Source organism: Dasypus novemcinctus, chromosome 9 (assembly GCF_030445035.2).
Source record: "Dasypus novemcinctus isolate mDasNov1 chromosome 9, mDasNov1.1.hap2, whole genome shotgun sequence".
Classification (NCBI taxonomy): Eukaryota; Metazoa; Chordata; class Mammalia; order Cingulata; family Dasypodidae; genus Dasypus; species Dasypus novemcinctus.
This window is the reverse complement of record NC_080681.1, coordinates 16,380,759-16,394,526: the sequence shown is the minus strand read 5'-3', so window position 1 is coordinate 16,394,526 and position 13,768 is coordinate 16,380,759. Positions and strand designations below refer to the sequence as shown.

The following is a 13,768-nucleotide window of genomic DNA, read 5'->3' as shown; positions in this document are numbered from 1 at the left end:
ACCCAGTCAAAGCTGGTTACACCTGAGCTTTCTTTGTCAGCAGCATGTTTTCCTGTTTAAACCATGTTCACATTCCAATCCAGGGTCTCCTGACTGGCACGCATTCTCTCTGATAAACAGTATCCTCCCCCTTACTGCTTCTTTCTTCATCTCTCTTATAGAAACATTATTTATTTATAACGCTATTGTAACAGACAACACTACAGCCAAGAGGGAAATGCATGCTTCTTCCTAACGATACCCACATAAAATAGTAAGGGTGATTTTTCCATTTGCAGGATACAGGCTAGGCGAGTAGGGCATGTTTGATTGGAAGTGGAGCTGGAAGGCATAGAGGTGGTGGTACTGGGAAACCCCACCACCGGATGCATTTGCTAAGCCATCTCCTCCCAGAGCTGCTCAGGATGCTCAGCTTCTAAAAGCACCCAAGGTGATTTCTCCTTAAAATGACTCTGATGTATATCTGGAAGTAGAAAATGCTGACCTCTCTGATCTGTTTGACCGGGTTGCGTTCTGCAGAACACATCTCGCAGGGAAAAGGAGCGAGAAGAGCCTGTAATTTTCTTTAATTTGTCATGCTTTTCATTCCCATTTGAATGGTATGTATCAGAAGACCTCTGTGTGGTAAAATGCCTTACCCTTGTCATCATTTCCTCTCCACAGCCTGCCTCATGCCCGTGAACTGCACCTGCTGGCAGGAAGACCTCATCTTCAGGTGCCTGGAGACCACTCCCTAGTCTGCTTTCGTTAGCATTGTAGCAAGGTTTATGTGTGACCATTTTTAAGGAAGGGGACATGTTCTTTCAGGATGTGCTTTGCTTGGCACACCCTAAGTAATTATTGCTCAACAACTTAATCAACTAAGTAATATATTTGTAATATTGCGTTATGTTGAGCAACATCTGGAAGACCTCATGATCCATTACCAAAGAGAATGCAGTCTTACTCTTAACTGATCACAAACATGCTTGGGGTCCAGAAAATGGTGCAGACCATTTCCTTCTTGCTTTCCTGGGGTTCAGAAGGAGGCCTTTCCATTTCCATCTGTCTTCTTCTACCTCTCTACCCTGAAGGTCCTGGCTCCATCCACTTGTGGCTCCTTGTGGAATGAGTCTATGAGATGCATTTCTACTTTCATTTAGAGAAGTAGATGCTAGGTAGGCAATTGCATTCTTTACCATGAAATACCTAAATGACAGACTCTCCTTTGCTAATGTCCGTCATCTCTCAAACCTAATATTAAGAACTAAAATACAGGAAGATCTATGTGCCAGACACTATGCTCAGCACCTTGAATGTATTATCTCATTTAAAGCTCATAAACCCTATGAGTTGAGTACTGTGGTTACTCCAATAATTTCATAGATCAGGAAGGTGAAACATGGAGAGTCATGTAGGATGTCACACAGCTAAGTAGGAAAGAAGTCAGTTTTCTGGCATGCTGTAGGGTGTAGAGTGGTAGTTAAAGGATTAAAGGAGTTTTGAGACTTCTAAAGCACCTAAAACATTACCTGGCACATGGTAAGATTCAACGCAAAGGTTTGTTTCCCACCAGGAATGAACATGGAAAAGAATCATAGGGGAGAAGGGAAAGAAGAGGCAAACCTTGCCACGCAGTCATTGTTCGGAGAGCATATAAAAAGAAGGAAGGTGAAGAAAACTATTGCAGCAATAAGCCTTCTTTCCATTATTAAATATTTAGAGATAGGCTATTAGAGGCCAATCCCTGTGCTAGATAGAGGTATTCAACCTAACCATTGCCTTCAAAAGAGACAGAGGAAGGAACAGATGTGGCTTAAGAGGTTGAGCGCCTGCTTCCCATATGGGAGGTCCCGGGTTTGGTTCCTGGTGCTGCCTAAAAAAATAAAATTAAAAATAAAAAACAAGCAAAACAAATGAGAAAACCAACTCAGGGGAGTTGATGTGGCTCAGTGGTTGAGCTCCAGCTTCTCACATACGAGGTCCCGGGTTTAATCCCCAGGCCCTGGTACCTCAAGAAAAAAAAAAAAAAAAGACAGAGGAGAAGACATATTAATGGATAAACTCACTGCTAAAGGCCTTATCAGAGCAAGATTTACAGAGAGGAGAAAGTGGTTGATTCCTCCTGGGGTAGGACTGGGGCCAGGAAAGATGTCACAGAGTGCCATTGGCTGGAATGACAATCGCCAATTTGTAACACAAATGCTGTAACATTGAGGGGCACGGGAATTGATATTTTTCTGAATACTATCTGCCAAGCCTGGCAGCACCCAGAAGCCATTTAAGCATATTTCTGGTCACGTGCTCCCTCGTCAGTACAGTGGGAAGCAGACATCATTTACCACCAAATGCTTAATGAAGTGTAGAGATTAAATCCAAATACACAGTCACATAAACCTGCTCCAGCTTCGATGACTAAATCACCTCTTTTCTTTGTTCAGAAAGGTCATGTTTGCTGTAGATATAAAGAGGGTGTTAGGCAGTGGACTAAGGTTCACTTTTCACGTGTGTTTTCTTACAGCCCCCAAACCTTAATCATTTTCTACCATATCCATATAACCACATTTCCCTGCTTTCATTACAGTAAGCTAAACTGATTGGCCTCCCTCTCCAAATGTTATTCTAACAGTTAGAACATACCCAGGCAAATGTAGCAGACTGGAAAGAAGGCTGGAGCTGGAGTTAGACCATCTGGTATCCCCGCTCAGTCCTGCCGTTTACTACCCGGCTAATCTCAGGGATGTCACTCAAACTTGGATTGCTCATCTGCAAAATGGGTTTTACAATAGGTACAGCATGAATTGTGACTTTGAAACTTGGAGAGAAATGAGGCTGGCTTCTGAGACTTCAGCTAGTGAAATTCATAATTTCTAGTGAGAAATGAAACTGGCAAGAAGACAGATGTCAACTTGACCTGTACTTTGGGGAACACAATAGGTATGACAAGCATCTATGAGAGTAAACCAAGAGATTCACAGTAATTGGAGGCTTGGAAACACCCTAGATTCCAATCAGAGTGGCCTGGGGGCAAAATAAGGGAGGGTAAATTTGAACATAATTAAGGTTTAGGTAATAGGAAAAAAATTAGTAATACTGAATCCTCTGTGGAGTAAGATTTTATGAACAGAGAAGAGATAGTTAATCCTGGACAGGCTTCAGCAAAATATACACTGGGGGTCCTAATCCAGTTTGCTTCCTGTTTTTATAAATAAAGTTTTATTGGAACATTTATTTCCACAATGTCTATGGCTACTTTTATGCTACAATGGCAGAATTGAGTAGCTGTGACAGAGACCATATGGCCCACATTATCTAAAATATTTATTCTCTGGCTCTTTACATGAAAAGTTTGCTCACCCCTGATATAGAACATCAGTTTTTAATCTCTTCCAGTACACCTCCAGAATAAAACCTATTTCCCATCAGTTCCCAAATTGGGGATAGGGGCCTTGGCTCTTATAAGGATTTCCACATGTGGGGTAAATGCTCTTTAGTGTGGATCTAATGAGGGAAACGCCACAAAGAACCAGCATCCAGAAGAGATGCCTGATATGTCCAATGCAGGATGTTAGTTCCCCTGAGAGCCATATTCCCACTGGGGAGATGAATGCATTAACTACAAGAGTTTAGTACCATGAAATATTCAAATATCTAATTCTCCTTGATTTATTCCACACTCCCAAAGCAATCTTCTGATAATTTCACTTCCCATGCAGCATGTCCCCTGGAGGACAGGTCAAGTTGACATCTGTCTGCTTGCCAGTTTCATTTCTCATTAGAAATTATGAAGTTGATGTTTGGCTCATACACCAGCCTCTGTGACTTGGTTTTATATGGCTCAGTCCCTGAGTGGTAAATACACTCCCAGAGTTTTAATATACTCAGGGTGCTAAATCCACAAGGTGGTCATAGGAATTAAATGAGTAATGAACATGGCCCCAGCATGATAAACTGTAAAGAACCATCTAAGTTGCTTGATTTTCAAAGTATGGACATTTAATAAAAAGCAGGGGGTGTGGGGTGTGGAACAAAAGGAGGCACATAATATTTATTCTCCCCTGTGGCTGATTCTTTGCTAATGGTAGAAAGGCTGTGAGAATTGTTTAATACTTTTCAATTGAGGTGGCTTATAGAAACTTATCAGCCAGTTTCAGTCTATTGCTTAAATTTTTCTTAAATCTTAATAAGAAAAAGACGAGCAAGCCAATTAAAAAATGGGCAAAAGACTAGAATAGGCATCTCTCCAAAGAAGGTAAACAAATGCCCAGAAAGTACAAGAAAAGATGCTCAACATCACTAGCTGTCAGAGAAATGCAAATCAAAACCACAATGAGATACCATTTCACACCCATTAGAATGGCTACTATTTAAAAAACAGAAAATAACAAGTGTTGGCAAAGACGTGGAGAAATAGGAACACTCATTCTTTGTTGGTGGCAATGTACAATTGTGCAGCCACTGTGGAAGACAGTTTGGCAGGGTCCTCCGAAAGCTAAGTATAGAACTACCATAAGACCTGGCAATCCCACTACTAGGTATTTACCCAAAAGAATTGAAAAGCAGAGATTCAAACAGATATTTGAGCACCAGTGTTCATAGTGGCATTATTCACAATTGCCAAAAGGTGGAAGTAACCCTAATGTCCATCAACCAATGACAGGATAAATAAATGCGATATATGCATATTAGGTTGGTGCAAACGTAATTGTGATTTTGCATTGTTGAAATTTGCCATTTGATATTGGCATTCATTCTTAAATGAATGTGGTTACATTATAGATAATTTTAATATGCATTTCTCACTTTGGTTTTTTGTTAATGACTTATTACTTGCTGTTTATTTTATATTTATTTTAGGCTATGAAAATGATGTTAGGCAAAAAGCAAATTCGAGCGATTCTCTTAATTGACTTCAAAATGGGTCATAAAGTAGCAGAGACGACTTACAACATCAGCAACGTATTTGGGCCAGGAACTGCTAATGAACATACAGTGCAGTGGTGATTCAAAAAGTTTTGCAAAGGAGAAGAGAGCCTTGAAGATGAGGAGCACAGTGGCCAGCCTCGGAAGTTGACGACAAACAATTGAGATCATCAAAGCAGATCCTCTTAAACTACATGAGAAGTTACCAAAGAACTCAACGTCAACCATTCTATGGTCATTTGGCATTTGAAGCAAATTGGAAAGGTGAAAAACCTCTATAAGTGGGTTCCTCATAAGCTGCCTGAAAATTCTAAAAATCGTCATTTTGAAGTGTTGCTTTCTCTTACTCTATGCAACAACGAACCACTTCTCCATCGGATTGGGACATGTGATGAAAAGTGGATTTTATGTGACAACCGGCGATGACGAGCTCAGTGGATGGACCGAGAAGAAGCTCCAAAGCACTTCCCAAAGCTAAACTTGTACCAAAAAAAAAGGTCATGGTCACTGTTTGGTAGTCTGGTGCAGGTCTGATCCACGACAGCTTTCTGAATTCCAGTGAAACCTTACATCTGAGAAGTATGCTCAGCAGATCGATGAGATGTGCCGAAAACTGCAACCCCTGCAGCTGGCACTGGTCAACAGAAAAGGTCCAATTCTTTTTCAAGACAACGCCCAACCACGTGTCGCACAACCTATGCTTCAAAAGTTGCATGAATGGCGCTACGAAATTTGCCTCATCCACCATATTCACCTGCCCTCTCACCAACCGACTACCACTTCTTCAAACATCTCAACAGCTTTTTGCAGGGAAAACATTTCCACAACCAGCAGGATACAGAAAATGCTTTCCATGAGTTTGTCAAATCCCAAAGCAAGGAGTTTTACACAACAGGAATAAGCCAACTTATTTCTCATTGGTAAAAATGTGTTGATTGTAATGGTTCCTATTTTGATTAATAGAGATATATTCAGCCTAGTTGTGGTGATTTAAAATTCATGGTCCACAACTGCAATTCCTTTAGCACTAATACAATAGGATATTATTCAGCTATTAAAAGGGACACAGTCCTAATACATGCAACAACACGGGTGAACCTCAAAGACATCTTGTTGAGTGAGATAAATCAAACACAGAAGAACAACTATTGTATGATCTCACTGATTTTAAATTATTATAAAAATCATACAAAACCATACAATCAGAATCTAGACTATATGTTACAAGGTGATGGGCTGGGAACAGGAAAGGGGAAGTTAAAGACTTAAAATACTCAGGTTCCTATTTGGAATGATGGAAATGTTTTGGTAATGGACGGTGGTGATGGTAGCACAACATTGTGAAGGTAATTAACAGCACACAAATATACTTATCTGAATGTAATTAAAAGGGGAAATGTTAGATTATTTATATGGTAACAGAATAAACTTTTTAAAAATCCATGGAGCTACACTATACAAACAGTAAGCCCTATGTTAAACCATGGACTATAGTTAATAGTATAATTATAAAAATGCCATCATCAGTTGTAACAAATATTCCACACCAATGCAAGGTGTTAATAATAGTGTGATTTATGGGAATCCTGTATTTTATGCAGATTGTTCTGCATACTCATACTTCTCTAACAAAAAAAAATTCTCTTACATCAACCCCACCTTCCCTCCCAGCCCTCTCTGACCCAAGTCAGGGCCTTATGATCTCTCACCTGGACCTATAACAATTGCTGGCCTCTAGTTTAACCATTTTAAATGATCTATTAACACGCAGTGGAAGAGGATCACCTGAGTGATCCATTCCAAACACAAAACTGAGCATGTCAGCCCCACTAAAGTTTTCCAGTAACGTAGCATTCAAAATCCTCCATGCCCTCGTACCATGCTACCAGCTATGATTTGGTTATTGTCTACCATTACAAGTTCCCCAGCATAGCATTCTCGTTTACACACTCCTTTGCTATAGTAGGCTTTTAGGTGTTACCCACAGTTTGTTCTTTCCTGTGGATAGGGTCACATTATTTAAAACAAATTTCCCTGCCTCTCATGCAGCTAGACATGACCCTATGTCTATTCCTGAAGTGAGTGGAATGTGAGAGGAAGAGAAGTGTGCAACTTCTGCCTCAATTGACTAAAATGAACTTGACTGCACTGGACCTCTTCTCTTTATTCTTCCTATGACTGGAACTTGCACTTGGCAACAAAGCCAGTTGTCCGCTGATACTACCCCATGTGAAAAACGCCTAGGGAAATACGGAGCAACAAGTTGGGTGGATCTTGGTCTCTGAACAACCTCGTGGAGCAAAGCTGCCCCACCTGACTATCTAGCTATCTGCAGACTTTCATGTGAGAGAGAAATAGACTTCTAACATTTCAAGCCTCTGTATTTCAGGTCTATTTGTTACAGTAACTTAGTCTTTACCCTAACACACTTACTTTCTCATTTCCTATTTCTCTAGGCTACCCCAATCTCTGCTCACTTGGTAAACTCCAATTCACCATTACTGTGAAATACCCTGATGCCTGTAGGCACAAGAAGAATTAATCCTTTCTGTACTCTGCAGTACATTTACTTGACTACATCACCAATGCCATATCACTAAAATTTAATTTTTGACTTATTACCTGACCACACATACCTATCAGAAAAAAATACAAACATTTAAGATTTTATCTTTGAATCTTTGGGCCAACACTTAACAAGTACTAGAAGGTAACTATGGTTTCAAAGGTAAATGGATAAAAGCTCATCTCCTTATCTTCTAGCTTAGTAGTAAGGAACATTTGAAGGGTTAAGAAGCAGAAGATAGAAAATTAGAAAAAGGAAACAATTGAGAGGGAAGAAAGGTCTGGCAGCCTCACCAGTACCTAACCTTCTGTAAGAACTCAATAACCACTTATTGATTGAGCCCTACCTTTGCTTGTCATTACTGCTTTCTTCTGTCAGATTCCAGGGACTCTGCTACTGGAGGTCAGTTAGGAAACTAAAAGAGAAGTGTCAGATCAGCTGTTGTTAACAATGCCTATCATTCAGATTTTGTGTAACCAACTCTCCATTAGATGTGAGCAGGTGTTTAGGCATGTGAGTTTATTGAACATATTTTGGTGTATACAATGTCTCACAATTATATGATCATTGTCAACTTAAAACCTGTCTCTTTGTCTCATCAGATTTTCAAATAGAAACTTTCAAAGGAGATTGATTCTTAGCAGATCCGGTTTCTTTCCATTTGTCATGCCTGCTTGTGGTACTCTGTAAACACAGCACATGTTGCTTATGGTAACACATGTTGGAGTAAGAGCTGGGAAACTCAGTGGCCTTTAATTATTCAGGATTTAATCGGGCAACCATGTACAATCAATATTTGTTGATCTTAATCTGATTACCAGTGAGCGGTGTTCAGTGGCTCCATCAACAGGATAACAATATGACACATTTCATAGACTTTCCCTAGAATCCTCCCGCAAGCTCACTGGAAGGATTTTAATCACTAACGAACTCGTCAGTGGCATCTTCCGGAGTCAGGGCCCCTTCCTGCACCCCCATCCCATAACCATATTTGCCTGACGTCTTGTGGCTGGGAGGAGCATGACAGTTTATAAACCCGACATCTGTACACACTGCGAGCAGCAGTTTTGAATGCTAACGCCAGCATTACAGTTAGAGCAAATACGAAACTGCTTGGATGGGATGTGACACGTAATTATTTCATCTAATTAAAATGGAAACCAGCCTTTTCTTTTTATATTTATGAGGCAAGTTGGAACATGTCATTTTATTCTCCTAATGAAAGAAACGGGGCATCTATCTGGGCTGAAAAACATCTGGCTTGGTGTCAACTACCTTGGTGGGTAAAAAAACAAAAACAAAAAAAGCCTTTTTCTTGTGAAAGAGCCACCCGGACAAAATGTGGCTTGTGGACCGGGAGGCAAAGAGTAACCATGGGAATAGGTTGTCTCCTCTGAAAGAGAGGATTTTGATCTGGGATTGTTGGAAAGAAGAGCAAAGTACAGGAGACTAATAAAAGGTCTCACTTTCAACACTGATGTGACATAGTGTTATGTCTCACAAACTTTCTTTTTTATCACTAAAAAATTGTTCAAGCCAAATTTAGTGTGAATCCTATAAGTATAAAACAGAAAAAAAAAAGGTATTTTGATTGAAGCGGGAGGCAGGAGGTCAACCGGCTTAGCTCCTCTTGCTGCCCTGAGGTCTCTTCCCCCAAAGCCTAGAGCTCATCTTGAAAACCACTGGAGAGGAAGATGGAGTATGAGATTTGGAATAAAAAATCCCAGCTCTGTAGCTCAACTCTACCACTTAGCAGCTGAACATCAGTTAATAAGTCATTAACCTTTCTAAACCTCAGGTTCTTCATCTATAAAATTGGGGAAATAATATTTATTCGAGAGCTATCCTGGAAACATTAAAAGAAGCAGTAAAATGAGAGTGCTTTGTAATTACCAGACAAATGATCATATTGTCATCATTACAAGGCCATAATGGGTAGTCATGCAACCAAAAGGAACACGCTCCAGATAATGCCTTGCATTATCTTCTTGGCACGTTCCAAGGAAATCCAGGGGAATTCATTGGAAATCTTGATCCATGACTGTCTATGAATAGCTTTGAATAGCTAAGACACAGCGGTGTGCTCCAACACTAGAATATAGGGCCTTCCAAAACACGATGATATCACCTTGCTTATGAAGGGTATTTTTCCCTTTCCATTGTTCCCTGAATCTGTTAGCCATTCACACCTTATGGTATAACCTGATTAGTAGCTCTTAAAAGAAGCTTTAAATACGGAGATACAGACAGGTGGTGGCTTGTCCCTGAGCACATAGCAAGTGCATGTCTGAGCTAGGACTAGAATCTTGCTAGTCCAGTGATCATCCACCTGCCGAGGTTTCCTGTCTTATAAGGGATACCAGTGGATGTTCGTGAAGGGAAGGCAGGGGCTCTAGCGCTCCACGGAGAAATTCAGTGCAGATAACCAAGAAGGCAACTCCTGACGCATTCCTGGGAGCTGGGAACAGCAGGATAAAACAGCATATGAACCCAGCCCTTGCTTCCCTTGGAAGTATGACGGCTGGGGAATGGAATGCATTCTCTCTGCTTACAGTAGGCAGTTTATTTCTAGGTGTTCCCAGGGAAAGAGTAATCCCCACTGGCCAGCAGCGGGGCGCCACCCTCAGAGCCCTTGAAGCCGAGATCCATGAGATGTGTGACACCCATGGAGGAGGTGAACGCTGGCAGGGAACTAGAATTCAGACTCTCAAACATAGGGACCTGGCTTATCCCCCAGGACACCCTTAACACATTAGAATAAGCTCGCAAAACTCTAGTTTCTGGTAGAGAGTTTTAGAAATGAGCTGTCGGAGGTGTGATCCCCGTGTGAAAGATGAGATAGGTAGGACCAGATACCCTCCCAAGCCCTCTTTCTAGGCAGAAATTCCTATGGTCCTAATATGCCATAAAAGATGACGTAAAAGAAAATGGATATTTAATTTCAAGATCATTTCCGGCAAGGCTGAGGACTATCCTCACCAACACTTAAAGTCATAACACAAGTCAAAATCAGGGCCCGAGGCAGTCTTGACTGTTAGTGGTCAAGGCAGCTGTGCCTTTCTTCCCGTGCTTGCATATTTGCTATTCCTTTTATTCGAACTGAAGGAGAAAAAGCTCAGTCGCAGAAATAGAACATGCCACACTCAAGTTAAAAAAAAGAAGAAAAGGAAAAAAAGAGCCTTCAGAGGCGAGATGATACATGGCTACTAAGAAACAGGGGTGTCTAGGGGATGGCCAGGAGAATTCGGGATTCAGTGATATGCAGCTGCCTCAAAGAAGGTGCCATCGCTTCATTTTTACAACAGGTTGGATCAGGCGACTGCTGAAGGGGGAGCGGCGGCCTCTCTGAGCCTGCCACACTGGGGTGACCTTTGCACGGAGCCACAGAAAGAACAATGGGGAGGCGGCACTCCTCAATTAGTCATCGGGGCTGTTTGATTTGTTCCTGTGCCAGATGTTTCCTCGTTGATCCCTGCCTGGCCCATATGTCCTCCGTGAAGAGGCGAGCGAGCCGAGCCAGCGCCGCAGCTTCAGAAGCAGCCACCAGAGCAGGCTGGTGGAGTCGTTGGCAGGAGGCTGCTGCCTGATTGGTTTCTCGCTGTTGCTCTTGGAGATCAAGGGCACGAGGCAGACAGCACACCTGTCTGCTCCCAGGGCCCGGCTCCGGGCGGGCAGGCAGCCTTGATGCCGCCAGCTCTGGGGCGCTCTGCAGAGCACCTCTGCTGTGTCCCTGGCCCACGCCCTCTCTTCATCCCCTTCACGAGAGGCCCCTGTGGACTTGATGAGGCAGCGTCGTCACGTTCAAAGTGGGGCCCAATCTGGAAGGCAGGTGTTCTGTTTTGCACCAGCAGTATTCACCTGCTGTCCACTGAGCTGAGGGGTGGGAGGGACACTGCTGTCCTCTGAGGTAAGAGTGGGATGGCAGGGAATCACCGTCCTAAGCCCGCAGGTGGAGCTAATTCGAGCAATTGGCTCTTTCTGTCCTTTATCTCAGCAAGAACGGCTTAGTGGGAGTAAAAGGCAAGGAAACCTGTCCTGGCTTCTCTCCAGGCCTGTGAGGACACACTTCCTTTGTCTGCTTGCATCATCTCCTTCTTCTGGAAACTGCCTCCCCAGGATCTTGGGTCCCTTCGTCAAGCTGGCCAATCAGAGAAAGTCTCTGCAATTTTCAAACCAAAACTAGAGTCAATCTTGCTCCAGTGGTGGGAATTACGAACTGATCTGAGACCCATCAGCCACTGTGTGGAAGAAGCCAGAATGCCTTGAGCGAGGACAGGCGGACACCAAGGGAGGCAGTGCATCTCCAAGCCAGCGGCTCCTGATGACCTGGTGCAGTTCTGCCCTTCCTTCAATTACAAAAATTAACCCCCTATACTTCCAGTAAATTACTATTTTTGCCAAAGCCATTCTGAGTTTCTGTCACTAGCATGTAAAGGAGTCCTGGCAAGTAAATGGATCAAATTAAATGGAAACAGGACAGTGGGCTGAATCACCACGTTTTTGAAAGTCAACTCTACAATTAACCAATTTGCCAAAAATCAATTCCTCAATAATCTATTTGCTGAGGGACCTAGTCACAAAACTGTGGATTTTCCCAAGCTTTGGTTTCGCCATGGCTCCTCTGGTCCTGTCACTTTAACATTTAGCTATAGCATCAGGCAGATTCCTCTAAATCAAATGTCAACTTCCTTTTAGATTTTACCTCTTAAATACCTAGAACATTTTGAAGGGTTAAAGTTTTATGTGTAGAGGGAAGGAAAGAGTTTGCCTTAAATGTAGCTTGCCATCCTTGCTATTCCTGGAGACATCTGACCCTGATTCTGACTATTTCTCCACTTCCTCATCTTCTGCTGTTCCAACCTCTGTCCCTGCCCACACAATTTAGATAACTTGTTCTAAATCCAGTTAAAGAATTTATCTGACCAATTTTAGTGATCTGATCATTGAGCAAAATAGTCATTAGGTGACTTGTGAATAATTTACTTTCATTTATTGACCAAGATCCCAAACACCTTAGCCATCAAGAATGAGTTAGAAAAATAAAATCCAAGGGGAACCTATGAAATTTAGCTTTTATCTCTTCCTTTTCTTTTTCCACTCAGGGAGATGGCCCATTTGCCTTCCTAGGAGCTCTCCCCCAACTCCAAGAATATTCTGAGCTCCTGCTCTGAAGGGCCTGCAGCTGTTGCTTTGGCAAGGCCAGAATTCCCTTCCTGGGCTGCCCATGCTGAACCCCTGGCAATGCTTTACCCGCCTCTACTTCCCACCCACTCCCATCACACCCAGCACCTGTCCCACAGAGTGCACAGCTCCCCTGAATTAATTAGCTTAACTAGTTATAGCTCTTTGTTTAATATTCCACTTCCCACTAGACTGCGAGTCCCTGAGGGCAGGAACTGCTTCTGCCTGGGGTCACCACAATATCCCCAGTGCTTGACACGGTGCCTGTTGCTCCGTAGGTGCTTTGCAGTTGCCACAGGAAATCAGGAGTTAGCCAACACCTACTAGGTAAATAGTGCCACTTGATGGGTCTCTAGGGAAACAAAATCAACAGGCGATATCTGTAAATAGTATGAGAGTTATAAGATTTCCTCACATGACTATGGGGATGCACAAGTCCGGGTTCCGCAGGAGGCTGCAAACCAAGGGTTCCAATGAAAGTCCTTCATGAGTTTCTGGGAAATGTTGGCTGTCCATCGATGAGCTGGGAAATTCTCTCTGAATGCTGAAATCACTCCCCCTTTTAAGGCATTAACTGATTGGCTAAAGCTTCACTCATTGCTGACGGCAATCTCCCTGGTTGATGAAGATGTAATCAGCCATCTATGCAGGAAGCTCACTGATGATTAAAGCACATAAATGTCCTTGTATTGCAGTTAGCCCAGTGCTTGCTTGACCAAACTGGCTGGGCACAATTACCTGGTTGAGCTGACCCTCTAGTCTAACCACCGCATTTGGGAACAACCCATCTTCAACCTCTGACACTGACACTGCTGCTACCTCACTTAAAATACCTTATTTTTCAGCCCCAGTTGCCCCCTGAGCACCAGGCTCCACTCTGCCACACTTTCCTCAGCAGCTCCATCCCCTCTTAGGGCCATGTGCCAGGGAGAGCCCAGTCTACCCTGCTGGGTAAGCCCAGCCTGGCTTTCCATTTCAATTACTGAACCTCAACATCTATTTCCTTCACCTCCCAAGTCCCTGTCTCAGGGTAAATTTTTTCTCTGGTCTACCCAGTAGAAGAAGATGAAATACCAGAACCAGACACCCATCACCTGACCTGCAGGAGAAGGGGCTTCT

The 13,768-nt window shown here is 42.7% G+C and overlaps 1 long non-coding RNA gene across 1 annotated transcript in view; it reads left to right on the top strand.

Annotated features, from left to right (window-relative positions):
• The window catches only part of LOC111761327 (uncharacterized), a 31,704-nt gene extending 23,726 nt beyond the window's left edge, over positions 1-7,978 (top strand). Inside the window, exons 3-4 of the long non-coding RNA XR_011649552.1 lie at positions 664-715; positions 4,837-7,978. This is a non-coding gene — a long non-coding RNA (uncharacterized lncRNA). The remainder of the gene's footprint in view (positions 1-663; positions 716-4,836) is intronic.
• The last annotated feature ends 5,790 nt before the right edge of the window (positions 7,979-13,768 follow it).